This window comes from Drosophila ananassae, chromosome 3L (genome assembly GCF_017639315.1).
Source record: "Drosophila ananassae strain 14024-0371.13 chromosome 3L, ASM1763931v2, whole genome shotgun sequence".
NCBI lineage: Eukaryota > Metazoa > Arthropoda > Insecta > Diptera > Drosophilidae > Drosophila > Drosophila ananassae.
Genome location: NC_057929.1, coordinates 23,863,032 through 23,878,991, shown reverse-complemented (window position 1 = coordinate 23,878,991; position 15,960 = coordinate 23,863,032). Strand labels below are relative to the sequence as shown.

Genomic DNA, 15,960 nt, shown 5'->3' with positions numbered 1-15,960 from the left:
GCTATGTGACTGCAACGCGCGAGGCAGAAATCGCAACTCCAGTCCTTGCTCTAAATGTCGTCCTCTACGCCGGCACACTCAAAATGGTACCACCTTCCGCAAACGTCACACTGAACCCAATTTTCTGACGCTGTCTCGTTCTTGTTCTCACAAAATTTCTATGTTCATGCTCCACTCTAACCGGCGTGCGTGTTCTGACGCGTCTGCATGTATACGTGTGCTTCTTCGTTCGATCTGCGTGCTTACCTAGCTTTTCTTTCTAGGGCAGCCACGCCTTTACCTCTGCATTGATCCGCAAGAGTCCTTTCGTTCCTGTAATCGACGTGATCAACTCGACCCAGCTGTTATCTGCTAGGAATCCGACGCTTTGATCCGTAGGTAACGAAGTTTTTTCAGAACGAGGTTTTATAGAACGAAGTTTTTTAGAAATGTTGTTATTGCCGGGACGTATGGCTCCCACGTTTCTTTAGCAAACACACAATTTCTTAATAATAATCTTTATTAATCCATATGCGTGCCACAAAAAGTGTGAAAAGCTAAAAAACTTCGTGTTTTTATCCACACGTTAACTTCACCGTATTTCTCTTGTTCTTTTTTATAGCGATGGCCGACGCTTTGCCTTCTTTTGGCCGTTACTAAACCTATCGATAAGTTTACATATGTGTGCTTATTCTAAACAATTCAAATTTAAATCAAAATTCTATTACGGCGGCAACACGAAAAGTTCTTTTGCGCCAGTTATCGTAAATGCAAAGAAAAGCATGCATCACCTCTCGGAATTGAAAAAGGGTTAAGTTGCTCTTCAAACTTCACTCCGATTCTAAATACTATCGTTCTTACTCTAAATAACTCTAAATAAATTGGAAATTCCAAAATATATATTTGACGGAAAGGATCCAGCGCAGCAATAATGTACGAGCAAAGTATAAAAATAAGCAAACCTCGGTGAGACTGTCAAGTCTAGAGTAGCACCCACAGCGAAGCAATTCTTGCCCAGACTGGCGCAGAACTCACACACAGAGACAGAAAAGATTAAAGCTTATCTTTAGTCAAGGTTGCTGGGTTTTTTTAGACCGATTCATCTATCGTGTTAAGGTGGATCAATGCAACGGCTTTCACTTACCACACTTTTGTGGCAAATCGAATAGCCAAAATTTAAGAAACCAAGAAATAACGGAACAGTCCCAATGCACAGTGGTTGCGCCCATAGGCCAAAAATAAAAAAAGTCATAACAACAAAAATATAGGAAAAGTAAACAAATCGCTTCTAAATTGTCCAAACTTCTTTGTGGCTTACTAGGTTTGTCCGGAAAATTAAACGTTCTTCTTAAAAATAGAATTGAAGTTGAGTGAAGGTGTTTATTTTCACAGCGGAGCTTGCGCGCATCGCGAATTTTTCATAACAAAACCGAACTTTGAAGTGGTCAGATCATTTATTACGTATCCAAATTTAAAATATTTGTAATGGATTTTGAAGTTCAAGGTATTTTCTAAAATTTGAGATATTATAGAAAATCGTACATGTTAAACTGTTCTTGTTATATTAATTTGAAAAAAACATGTTTTTTGTCTATTTTTTGAATGTCTTTTTCATGTTTAGTTAAAGTTTTAGTTGTGATGCCACGAAATGCCACAATTACGTTATATACTAATGTGTTCGTCTGGCTCTAAAGGTAATAAATGTGTAAATTTTTTTTGCAGAAATTTGCAGATGTGCTTACAATCGTGAAAATTCTAACACCCTCTTATCTTTTTAAGGGTCAGTTTTGCACTACAAAAATTTATTTTCGCTTGTGGGGTTGTTGTTCTGTTGCTTTGTCCTTCGTCTTTTGAGTTTGTGTTTATTAATAGATTTGCATATAATAGTTTTGAGTTATTTTTTGTTTATTCCATTGCTTTAAACTTTATTAAGTTCTTCTTATAAGTGTGTTTTCTCACGTTTATATGCTTTTAATGTATGGTGCAGCGAAGAAGGCTTACAAAATTTTTTGTTGATGAAGTCTTATAACTCTTTCATTAAACAAATATAAGTAAACATCAATATTTAGTTTGTTTTTTTAATAGTAAGACTTCCCTCAACTTAATAGTTACGTAAAACTTCTTAGGGATTACAATTTAATGCTTATATTTAAAGGTCAAAGATTTAATTTTAGTATTGGAAAAAAAATAATTTTATGAAAAATCGCGCCATTGGTTTGTATGGAAGCTATACGTTACGATTTTTTTACAGTATGTTTAGAATACTTTTATAGATTTTTTGAAAAAATTTCATTGCGATATCGCCACTAGAAATATTTTTGGCGCGGCACCATACAAGCCCAACCACTGTGGATGGTTCAGTTATATGGCAGCTATTGGATATAGTCGCCCGATCCTTATGAAATTTTGTAGATTAGATGTTTTGACCAAATATAACATCTGTGGAGAGTCCCAACTCTCTAACTTAAAAAACACCAAAGTTACGGCATTTCCGATCAAATAGTTATATAGCAGCTATAGGATACAGTTGCCCGATCCTTATGAAATTTTGTAGATTAGAAATTTTGACCAAATATAACATCTGTGAAAAGTTTCAACTCTCTAACTTAAAAAACACCAAAGTTACGGCATTTCCGATCAATCAGTTATATGGAAGCTATAGGATATAGTGGTGCGATCTGGTAAATTTTTTTTATAATATGTTTATAATACTTTTCTAGATTTGTGGTGAAAGTTTCATAGCGATAGCACACCTAGAAGTATTTATGGCCGCGGTTCCATACAAGCCCGACCACTGTGCAATGGCGTCACGTATCATCCGCCAATATTGCAGTAGACGCCTTGTCCCGGGAAACAACAGTTAGGAAGCTCTGTTCATACATGGATCAAGGGATAACTGGACAAATAAAAACAGTAATTCCTTTTACAAATTGCAACGGATTGTTGCGTACATGCCACGGTTCTGTTATAAGGCTAACAGAGCGCCAATAAAGTCACTATGCCTAGGTGAACTAAGCCAGGCACGCACCTTAACCTGCGAACGATTCAACAAATCAAACTTAACGCGGAGTGCAACTAGCTCAACGTTACAAAGCAGTGGACGTCCCATCTTTGGATCTGATGTAGGAGGGAGACTAGAACATTCAAACTCATCCTTTGCTCCCCTGCAATGCCACAATTGTAAAATTTATCCTAATGGGTGCCCACGCCTTGCGTGCCTTTGCTCGTCAACAATATTGGATCATCAATAACAAAACAATGTCAAGAACCATTGTACCCAACTGCGTGCGATTTACCAGAGTTAAGCCCATATTAAGAAGTCAAATCATTTGAAATCTACCAGCCGAAAGAGTCATGCAGGCTCGCCTGTTCTTAAACTCTGGAGAAGATTACTGCGGCCCATATGGATTCATCATAAGATTCGAAGCAAACGGCACGACTAGGCTTATATCGGAGTGTTTTGTGAATAGCTCTCTCCACGAAAGCAATTCACTTGAAATTGGTAATAGATCTCTCACAGACGCCTTTTTGGCAATTCTCCACCTGTTCCTTGGACGTCGAGGGAAGTGCCAGACGATCCTTTCCTATAATGCAACGAATTTTGTAGGTTACTTTTGTAGGTTATTTTGTAGCTAAAACTAAATTGAAGCAGTTGGAAACCATAATTTTCTCAAGCAATGCCAAGGACATAGTTCAACATTGCTTCAAAAGAGAAATAGACTTTAAATTCAGTGGCCTTTGAGAAGCTGCGGTGAAGTCCACAAAACGGCTGCTTGTATCAATTACATCCACGGCGTCTTTGACTTTTGAAATATTAAAGAGGAAAGGATTCCTAGTCCTTATAAAAAAAGACAATGTGCCCGTAATGAGTTGGCCTATAGGAAGAGTTCCCAAACGTATCGTGGACCGGACAACCGCGTTCGGGTAGTGGACATCAAATAATAATGGAGTATTGAAAATAATGGAGTATTGGAGAGACCAGTGACTCGGATAGCTCCACTGTTTTCAGAAGAGATTAACAGCAAGCACACATTAGGCGACACCCTCGAGGCTGAACAGTCTGATGAGCCCCCTGTACAACGCAAAAGGGGAAGCCTCTCATTGCACGGCCTCGGGGCCACGGGGTTCACGGCCTCAGTTTCGGATGCAATTTTACGTAGGTCTGGTCTCCACTTTTGCTGTGACGGTTCTCGTGCTGTTCAGGACGAAATGAGATCGTTCATGAGGCAGACTAAAAGTGGATTCAAGGAGTTGATCAGCGGTTTTCGTAAAATCTGTGCGCTCGATACACAGTTTAGTAGTCTTCAACTACTTAATGAGTCTCCGAAGCGTAAGAAATCATCTTTTAGTGATGTGTTTGTGGCGATTAATCTTCAGCCTGCTCAGCCGACAACTATGCAGCCGCTTATATCTCTGGCCACCCCAAGGGCCGGACCTAAGACAAATTCGGCTTCCAAATATCTCAGAATTAATGAGCAATTGTTCGATTTGTCCTCTGTGACATCGCTTCAAGTGATCCCAGACCCTATAGTCACCAAACAGGGTAATCAACCATCTGGACCCTCGGTACGTTGGACCCTTACTTTTTACACTGTTTATTAGTGTCCCTTGCCTTAACTAATTCACTTGTACTTATGTACGCCGATGACGTTAAGCTTTGTCTTCAGTATAAATTCACCAGCGCCCAGTCTAGACTTCAATCCGATTTGAATAAATTTCAAAATTTGTGTTTAGCAAATAACCTAAAGATTAATGGATCGAAATTAAAACTCATGTCATTTTATCGATCTAGTCCTTACCAGGCTGCGTACTTTCTTTATGGGAACGCCTTAGGTTAACGATCTCAGTTTAACGATCAGGGTGTCCTATTAGATTTGAAACATAAATTTACCGACCATATATCCACCATGGTTAATAAAGCTATGGGTGTGCTTGGTTTTATTAAAAGATGGTCAAAAGAATTTAATGACCCGTACATAACTAAAACGTTATATACATCATTGGTCTATTCTTGAGAAAGGATCGTGTGTCTGGAGTCCTTAATACGGAGTGTACTGAGATACACCAGAGTATAGAATCTGTACAAAAAAACTTCCTTAATTTCGATCTTAGGGGACTTAATTGAGATGCAAATCTTCACCACTCCTCTTATCGTAGTTGACTTTTACTAATCAACTTACCATCATTAACAAACCGTAGAACGAGGGGAGGTGGGCTGCACTTATGCAGTCGAAACCGCGCGAAACGAAAAATAGATTAAGACTATATAGGCAATCGATGAGTAAGATTGAAGCTGTACGCGGTAAGCGCTTGAAGGTACAAGAATTCAGATATACGTCCATCTAGGAATGAAAGTCCTAAGAAAGGAAAGAAACATTTATCAGAAGCGGATCTGGGTTCAAGAGTAGGGGATCATCCATAAGCACAGCGGATGGGCAACGACAGGCCATAGGCAAGCTGATAACTGATAATTAACTAGAATTCATAGGTCAATGTAAAAGCCACTTGCTATACTTAGCATATATGTATACTTGCCCATACAGAGGGCAGGTCTCCGTGTTAAATGAGACATTATTCGTTGTGATGTCATTATTACTTCAATAACTTCAATGAAGTAGATGACTTTCTTTCAGCTACTGCAATTTCTACACCCCTACCTCAAGCTCGACTTTCCAGTTTGGTATAGCCAAAATTCTACGAGAACTATTCAGAATTTACAAATATAATTTTTTTCAGTACATAATTTGGTTTAAATTTAATCGTTTCGTTGATAAATTTTAATTTTTAATTTGTTGACTCTCTGGAGATGCTTAAAGAACAATAAAGCCATTCAAGGTCACTAAGAGTAATTTCGAAACACTTCGTCTTAAAGGAGTTAAATATAACAAAAATCCTGATCTTTGGAAATGAATAAGTGAATTGTTCAACCTTCCGAAAAATTATCGATGGTTTCAGAAAACAACTTAATGAAAGTTCGTTGACTTTCTCCTCAGCCAACAAGTCAGCGAGGAGCAAAAAAGTTGTTGTCTTGATCTATTCGGCACTTAGCAATTAGATCGAAAAAAAATAATACCAGATATTTATATTTAGTTCAACTCGAATTGATGAATTTTTTAGGCCCGCAGCGAAAAATTAAAAATTTTATTTTTTTAAGCTAACAATTTGCCGATTTTTTAATATATATGCAGAAAAAAAGTAAAAACTTTGCGAAGAAATAATTTGTGAATTCGATGTGCCGGAAATAATCGATCTAATTGATGTTATTTATGTACATATTTGTGGTAAAAGAGAAAAGCGATTTTAAAAAATTTTAAAAGTATTATTTTTAGCCCCATGATAATAGAAAATGTATTTGAATAATTGGTTTCTATCATCATTGCAAATTTTTTTTATTAAATTTTAATTAAATTTGTCAAGAAGCACAGCTGAATAACAGTAGGGCCGTAACGCAAAATCAGTATTTAAAACAAAATTAATTCCGGATGGTCTACACTTATTCAGCATTATATATGTAGGTGTAATGGGTGTGCATTACACCCACTCATTTGGTATTCAAGGTAGCTTTTCTAACTGGTAGTACAATAACTCTTGTCCCACTAGGCGTAGCTAGTACATACATATAGTTCATCACTCACACGTAAATTTATTGAACATATGTCCATAATAATGTATATGTATATATATTCATAGGTATATCATTTATGTTGGTATACATATGTACATATCTATGTATAACATTGTTGCAACCTTTTTATGAATATATGTATTTACATATGCATGTGTATATTTAATATACATACATACATAGGTATAAAGGACCATATGTTTAAATTTTGTTGCATACTGGAAATAATAAACGGGAAACAATATACATACATTCAAAATAAATATATTTTGATAAACATAATGCATAAGTATATGCAAGCATATTAATACATATGTACATAAATATTTATATCTGTGCGCATATGTATGTATATAAATGTATTCATGCGTATGTGGCTTAAATCATGATAATTAAAAAAATTAAAGTTATTTAATCTCGACGCATTCTTGCTCTAAAGGGCATTAAAAATAATGCAACTGGAAATATAAAAAATATCGAGAAAGGTAAGCTTGCGTTAATCAGAAAGTGACCCACTGCACTAAGGTCCAAGTGGATTCGATTTTTTGACATAAAAACTAAAAAATAGAGTTTCAGACCTAAAACTTTGCACATTGTGTTTATATAAAAAGATTATAATGTAAAAAATATTTTAAGTATATGAAACCACGCCCCCTATTGCCTCCCATAGAAATCAATTCTTAGTAGCATTGTTAGAAATTGAGTAGGACGCTGAATTCAGACAATGTACATACATATGTATGTATTTACATTTATTTCAGAAATGACTTAAATATCTGTAAATACATATGAATTTATGTATGTTTTGTATAGGTTTCATCTTAAAAATTATGTTCTTCTTCTTCTAGTATTATAGTTCGATCAGGTCCTCATCTGAATCACAATCAGATTGCAATTTCTATTCAAATGGAATGTTGCTCTCGGTTGACGAAGAAGGCTTAATACTTCTTTGAGAATTTGTTTTTTGTGTTTGTGTTATGTGCATTTTTCGTTCTCTTTTCTTTAAACAGACTCTAGATCAGTGGTTCCCAAAGTGGTCCAGGTGAACCCCTAGGGGTCCACGGGAGACTCGACGGGGGTCTACGTTGGGTGTAACAAAAAATGGGGGTCTACATTTTTTTTCCAAAACTGTTGATTCGTCGTTGATTACGAAAATTGATAGTTATTTAGCTGCAGGGGGTCCACCGGATCCAGCAAAGTTTTGAAAGTGGTCTATGAGAGAAAAGAGTTTGGGAACCACTGCTCTAGATAGGATCCGAGAAATCGATTGCCCTGTGGAAAATGTCAGTGATAGTATTGATTTTTTTCCTCCCTATTTATTTAAAAAACGGTGGACTAGCACTTTGAGAATAGTTTGGTGTATTTATGCATACATAGGAAAAACGTGTTCTCACGAAAAAATTCTACATTTTTCAGAGTTTGTATAATAGTTACAGTATGAAATATTTAAAAATATAATATAACATATAATAACATTTTTTCATAGTTAAATAATAATAATAATACTCCCATTTTCTTAGGGTAACATGCTTGAAGAGTTACAAAAATCTTAGCTGGCTTCAAAACGAAGTCGATCGCACACACAAGAAACTGTGTATGTGAATGTGTGAGCACGCGTACATATAAAAATCAGATTAACCGCGGAAGAACCTTCTTGATACGCTTCTCTGCGACTGACCCACCAAAAAAGTTCAATGAATTATGAGCGTTAAAATGAGCGTAAGAATGTTTGGGCCTCCGGGGACCTTTCGCAAGAAATTTTTGCGTTCATTTTCGTGGTATGAAATGAGAAGTCTATGTGTTGTATGGTTAGTGGTAGTACATAGCAATCAGAGGATCGGGTAAAAGTTATTGTTATATATGTGGTAATAGTTCAAGGATATTTTTTTTTCTTGTTTGTCTGTAGTTTTAACCAGGAAACTTGGGTATTTTTGTTTGCTTTCGTGCTTCCTTTATCTTAACTTTAATATATGATATGTCGATTTACGGAGCTAGCCGTGAGAAAAATATATAATGGGGTCGCCATATACTTCAAATTAGAAAGGTTTATCTTACATTATTTTTATTACCGAAACGAAAAAATACGTGCAATCGATTCAACTTTATAATTCGCTATATTCTTGTATTCAAACTTACGCCTAGTCTATCTTTGCGGAGAAACGGGCGCATTCGCACAAGAGCGCATCTGGGCTTTTCCTGCGCATATCTATTAACATTAGCCGTTGAAGGCTTCCATCCAGCTTCAACTACCTGGCAGCCAGCTTTTGCTCCAGGTTATAGACTGCTCTTTTATAGAGTTCTCCTGAGCTAGTCCTGAGTAACGGCTAACCTGACTCTTCCTTCCGCGGCTGCGTAAGTTTCTAGGACCCATCTAGTGATCCACTATTGAGGCGGCCTGTGACCAGCTCGCCCTTCCGAATGTTCTGCAAGACGTTCTCCCTGTGGATTCGTTGCCAGAACAATTTTTTTTTATAAGCCGTCATCGCCGCAAGCATATTAGACTCAGTTGGTCTGGTGGTGCGATCAGCGGCCCGTCTGTCAATTGGTGCCCGGTAGTTACCAAAAATACGAATTCTCTTTTTATTGTGTATTGTAAGGGTAAATCTTATATAATTTAAGTTCTTAGACGAGGTTTTCATTTGAAGCAGCGTATTTTTGCGCGTTTAGGATTCAAATACTCTCTCGCAATAGACTTACAAGTGCACGTGAACCCAAATGATAATTCGACTTTTGAAAGTATTAGATGTAGCTATGAGTAAATTGAGAGCGCTTTGTCAACAATACTGGAAACTTGGCTTTACGATATATGTAGAAACATAAGCTAGTTGCCCCCGACCCGCAACAAAGCGAAGGTTCAGAGACTTCCTGAATAAAAAAATTTATCTTTTGCAAACATTGACCAACAACCAAGCTTTTTCGGATCTTTTCAATTTATTCTTCATACTCGTGCTCTTGAACAATCTCGACAATTTTCTTAAATGCTTCATTACATTCGATTACATCCGTAATCTATGTTGCTTCAATCTGTAGAAATTTCGTTAAGAGTTCAAACCGGGGAATCGTTGGCCTTCCAGTTTCTTTAAATGGGATGGACCTGTAAACCAGGTCGATTCTACAGTCTCCTTCCCACGTCTCCAACTCTTGACACTATCTATACCGGTTTAGTTGGTATATGCCGCCACGTGGTATCATCTAACCTGAGCAACTATTTGATACGAACGTTGAAAACGACGATAGATGGGAATAAATTCAAAGACGAGAACTTTCGAGTCCGATTAATATACGAGGATTGCTATGTATATTTCTTGCCTAATAATAAAAATGCGAATATTTATGATTAAAAATGGTTTTATTGTTTTTCAAAGTATTCTCCAACAAAACTTATACGCTTTTGCATGCGCTCAAACCAATTGTCGAAGCACTTTGTCCACTCCGATTAAGACACCTTCAAAACATTGTTTTTGAACGCTTCAAGTGCAGCTTCTGGCGTCGAAAATCGTTGACCACGCATTTTTTTTTCTTGATGTGCGGGAATAAAAAGAAGTCATTGGGTGCCAAGTCAGGGCTGAATTAATTCGACATTTTTGCCGGTCAAAAAGACGCTGGTTTGAGCTGATATGTGAGAGCACGCATTGTTAGTTTTTCGAATTTCTCCGAAGATTTCAGGCAAACAAATTGTGTACCACTCAGAATTGACCGTCCTACGTTGCTCAAGCGGAGCAGTCGCCACATGACCAGTTTTACCGAAGAAACAGGCCACCATTTGCTTCGAAGTGCTTCTTCCACCAACAACTTTTGTTGGATTTGGCTCGACTTCGAAGACCCACGCGGTCGATTGCTGTTTTTTTTGGGCTCATAAGCATAGATCCATGATTCGTCACCTGTGACGATCTTATAAACTTCTTTTAAAACACCGCGAAATGTTTTCAAATGTTTTTTCACCAATCCACACGAGCCTTTTTTCGTCGAAAGCCGTGAAAAATGATTGCGCGAAAATGTTCACGAGTTAATTCCATTTTCTGTCTATTTAGTGACCTTGTCGCAGAAAATTTGCACATAGGGGAGGCTATCTTAACAAATTCAAACCTTTTCATTCCAGCAAGCGAGCGAATGGACTGCACTGGCCCAAAAAATTGTTTTGAGCGTTACAATAAGTGCAACCTCTTTTATTGACGAGTAAGCCAACGAACTTCTATTGCATGGTGAACCCAGTTTTTTTCTGTTTTGGTTTTCCAGTCTCTGCAGCGGACAGGTGCTGGCACCAATCATTTAATGTTTTTTTCGAAATCGGACCTTGTCTTTCTATCAACGTGCTATTCCTTTGAACCTGTTTGCAAACAGAGCTCATGATGTCGAAGCGATATGTTCTCGCTAAATACATCAGTGACCCATTAAATGACTGGTAGTCGGTCGCATTGCCCCTATTACAGCTTTCGTCCATACAGCTCGCTTGGAATCCAGGATCCAGAGGGGTCGCATTTGTGACATTCATCTGATATTCCCTTCTCAGCTGCTTTAGAAAAGAGGAAACGGATGTTTTCATACCGTATGACTGCCGAAAACGTTTTAATGTAGTTCACACCAAACTGCTGGCTGCATCCTTTGGTAACTAACCTTGAATTGAACTTTTGCACATGGCTCTGGTCATCGCGATTGATATGGAAGACCCGTATCGATCCTAGGTCGACTAATGACAAAATTTCGTTATCAAGCAAGGATTTGTATTCACGCCCCATCGAATGTTGCCTTGTCCTTCAACTTTAGAAACTTGTCGTCAATAAAAGTAATACAAAATCATACCCCACCGATCGACGGCACGTTTTTAGTACGTCTTTTGTCCGTATGAATAAGATCCAAAACATTCGACGCCGCAATAACTTAGCCTTTTAAGAACGGAGTGGCTCTGATATCGAACTTATTACACGTTTCGCAGTTTATTTCCGTCATGTCATTTTGGTTATATTTTTTTAATGTAAAAATTAACTGTTATTTATACAATTATTAAAATTATATCTAATTAAGAGTTAGGCAAATTATTCTAATAGAAAAACAATCAATTTAGATTTTATTACATCTAGGGATAATTCAGGCGAAAATATATGTAACAATAGGTTTTAAATTTTTCAGATAAAGCGAAAAGGATCATGATCCGCAAAATTAGATCTGCAAATTGGTAACCAAAGGGGTCGGAAGGACTTGGTTGACCTGTTTGGAACAGAGAAAAGTATCTTTTCGAGTAAAAGTTTCGCGTCAACTTGACCAAGCATATTTTTATGAAGGAGCATGGCCCCAGCACAAGTACGACTTACCTGCAATGGTGGCAGGTCTAATAACTTTAGCCGACAACGATATGGTGGTAGAAGAATATATGAGTCCCAGTTTAAATATTTTAAGGCAAATAAAAGAAACTGCTTTTGCACTGATTCAATACTTCTTTGATGAACCATATACTGCGGACTCCAAACGCATGAACAGTATTCCAGGATCGGTCGAACCAAAGAGATTTTAGTGGTGAAGGGATCACCAAACTCTTGTGACCAGCGCTTGATAAAAGCAAGTACTCCTCTGGCTTTATTAACTGTTACAGAAATATGTTCATTAAACGACAGCTTGTGATCGAAAAGAACTCCAAGATCATTGATTAAGGAAACACGATCTAAAAAGTGATTCCCAAGTGAGTACGAGATAATATGAGGCAAGCTACGATTAAACGTCACAACCTTGCACTTTGAGCAGTTTAGTGAGAGAAGATTAAACAGGCCAACGGCTAAAAATCTCCATGCATAATTTCAAATGCTCCAAAACTTTCGGCTCCCCTGAACCAAAGTCCAGAACAAACATAGGTTCTATCACCCACAGTTTCCGCGGTACACCTAAGAGAAGAATTTGATCAAATTTTACCATATATTAAATTATGTAGGCCGTGTAATGGCTATGACCATCATTGTTTTTAGTACATATCATTTTTAAAATGTATGTGTACCAACTAAAAATAAAAAAATGTTATATAGCAGTTACCATATCTTTGGAATACTCATCCAAAGTTGAAATCTCAGATTTTCTACATTAATTTTTGGTCTTCTATGATTTTTCCCCAAACATTTTTCTATGGAAGATTTTTATTTTCTTATTGAAAACAGTAGATCATACCATGTTTTAATTTTGGATTTAAGAAAAAACTCGAAATAATTTTATTGGATTTATTATAGGTGGTTAAACAATATTTTCGTCAATTAAATGGGAGTTTTTAATCTCATATTTTCAAAAAGTCATGGCAACAGCTCTAAGCGAAAGCCCTAGAGACCTAGGAGACGGTGCCACAGGAACCTGCTGGTTTTTCAACGATTGAGGATCCAAGACAATAGGTGGACCAAGACTCCTTGACGATTCCATTGGCTGATGGCTGATTGGCTTGGTGAATGGATCCATTTCACAGGCACAACAGTAGGCGATGAAGTATTAGGCGTTAAAAAAGTATCCGAATGAATCGCATGAGAAGCAGGAGTACTCAATAAAGTGACCCCCATCGGGTTGTTGTTTGGAATTTTTCTCCTTGGAGATTCACTTAATAACTTGAGACCTAGGAATTGGGTCTCAAGTGTAAGGAATTGCTCATTAAGTGCAGAAAATTGCTTACGGACATCTAGAAAGCCGTTTCTCGTCTGCTGAGCAGGCAATACAAGACCATGTCAGACCAATATTCTTTGTGATAAGATCGCTTATCCGTCCATTGTGCCCACCACCAGCACATTTAATATTTGAGCTGTTGTAGCAAAGCCAGCAGGACAGATTCGAGTCACCAGTGATGCATCCTCCAAACTCGCATTTCTTAGCAGTGCAAATTAGACTCATTATTAACTGAGATTTGCCCACTGTAGTGAGAGCGAGAAGAGATCAATTAGATATTTGTGGTAGAGAGGCACGTTCGGATCAGGCACGTCGAAGAGAAGACGTAACAAAAGAGATACGCCGTGATGAATAACCGCTTCACAGTAACAATGATGTAACGGGATTACTCGACCGGAGAATAGAATAGGAAGGGAATATATATATGAATATTCGAATAGCGCGGCAGAAATAATATTGTTTTTAAGAAGTGTATGGTTCAATGAACTACGTAAGTCAAATATGCTCCGATGATAATACGCGAAGAGAGGAAACTCGTATCAAAGATATAGGTAATCAGATGAGAGCAGATGAGAGCAATCGCAAAAACACGTCGGGATACGGCAAAGTCAGACTAAAGACTGTCATTTACATAAAACCCGTTTCCAATTTTTTTGTTAATCAATTCTTGTAGGTTTCTAAAATTTAGATGGACATATATATCAATTATGCCATAATTCGTTGTTTTGTACTCATTGAAAACAGTAATTGATTTTTGCCCGCAGCAAATTGATTTTGTTTTTATGTTTTACGATCTGTTTTTTTTAATTGCACAATGTGTCTATTACTCAACAAAAAAATTTGCAGCGTTGGTATGAAACGAACAAGTTTTTTCATTGGATCGCAGGAAATACGAAATTAGAAATTTTGTATGGAAATTGATTCATTCTTTCTTTTTCGATTTCTTTTCGTGATTTGCATTGCACTGCTCTGTGCCCATGTTTTTTGCACTTGAAGCATTTTTTTCGCGCGGTTCCCACTGCGTACATACAGCCCACCTCCCGTCCAACCGACCGAGGGACGCTGCCGCGTAACGTACGGCTTGAATCGTGGGAATAGATCCGACATAGTTTGAAAGAAGAGTAAGAGTAAGATATCGCGAGAAAGAGTGTTGCTCAGATAAGGTTTTAATATAAGAGATTTAAGATTGTCAGTGGAAGAAAGTAACAAGATGTGGTAGAGACCATTGTACTCCGAAAAGTCTACTAGGAACGTTAAAATTTAAGCGTGTTAGTAAATGCTGGCTGTCTACATTTCCATAAATAAGATTATATATAAACAAGACACCCATCATCGTTCTTCGGTTTATTCCACTTTTTTTTTCCTCCACGTATAATTTTACAATAAGAAAATAAAAATCTTCCATAGGAAAATGTTTGGGGAAAAATCATAGAAGATCAAAAATTTATGTAGAAAATCGGAGATTTCAACTTTGAATGAGTATTCCAAAGATATGGTACTTGCTAGATACCATTTTGTAATTTTATTTGGTACACATACATTTCAAAACTGATATGCACCGCGCTTCAGGAAGAGTTGGAGGAGCTTAATTTCAGCGAGATCGGGAGTAAGCTGTATTCGAGTTTCTCGCAGCTGACGACTGATGTGCATGTGGACATTCAGGTGGAGGTTGCCAATGAGAGTCGCTACCCACTCCACACTTCTCGACGTTGCCAGTGCCTCAGCTTTGGATACGGTGGGCCGAGGTAGATCGTCCAATAACCGATCTTCGTTCATGGTTATTAACGCCCGAGTTTGGAGTCTACAGAGATTAACACTCCTCCTCCCCTTCGCAGAGTTCTATCACATCTAAAAGTGGTTTTCCTTCTAGGAAAAACTTCGGAACTCAAGATCTTTGGCTTTAACTAAGTTTCTGTAAATACAACAATGTGAGGTGCACAGAAAGAACTATCAGAATTATATTCTCTCAATAGACAGTATTATCTATATTCTTTGCATTTTACTAACTCGTACTAACTGCTCTCTTTAATCTTCCCCTTTCGTTTGCCTGGTACAGTGGTTCAAGGTTCCTCAATAATAAACAAATAATAAAAAAAATTATATTACTAAATTAATTATTTATTTTTTTAATAATCTTTAATAAATTAATTATTAAATTTTTAATAAATATGGAATTTAAACTTGTCTGCGCGCTTTAGTCTTGTAATAAGACAATCTCCTCTTCCCAGCCTACAATCAACTGCTGACTTTGTGAAAAAGTTTTACACGCTAAGTTTGCCGGGATCACGGCCTCAATTTCGGATGCTTTTTCACGTAGGTCTGGTCTCCACTTTTGCTGTGACGGTTATCGTGCTGTTCAGAACGAAATGAAATCGTTCATGAAACAGACTAAAAGTGGTTCAAGGAGTTGATCAGTGGTTTTCGTAAACTTAATGACCAACTCTGTGCGCTCGATACACAGTTTAGTAGACTTCAACTACTAAACGAGTCTCCGAAGCGTAAGAAATCCTCTTTTAGTGATGTGCTTGTGGGGAATAATCTTCAGCCTTTTCAGCCGACAACTATGCAGCCGCTTATATCTCTGGCCACCCCAAGGCCCGGACCTGAGAAAAATTCGGCTTCCGAATATCTCAGAATTTATGAGCAGTTGTCCGATATGTCCTCTGTGGCATCGCTTCAAGTGATCCCAGACCGAATAATTCAAACCCCGTAACAGTCACCATCTAGGT

General features: G+C 37.5%; 1 protein-coding gene across 9 annotated transcripts in view; it reads left to right on the top strand.

The window, feature by feature from the left end:
- Positions 1 to 6,531: 6,531 nt before the first annotated feature.
- Positions 6,532 to 15,960, top strand: part of LOC26514303 (vesicular glutamate transporter 1) — a 70,256-nt gene continuing 60,827 nt past the window's right edge. For 2 of the 9 annotated variants that reach the window (XM_044715381.1, XM_032455580.2), the window contains exons 1-2: positions 6,544 to 6,616; positions 7,044 to 7,089. The gene's annotated coding sequence lies outside the window, so the exon portion shown is untranslated. Of the gene's footprint in view, positions 6,617 to 6,698; positions 7,090 to 15,960 lie in introns of those variants that run through there. The other 7 variants (XM_044715380.1, XM_014904719.3, XM_014904718.3 and 4 more) reach the window with 5 other exon arrangements.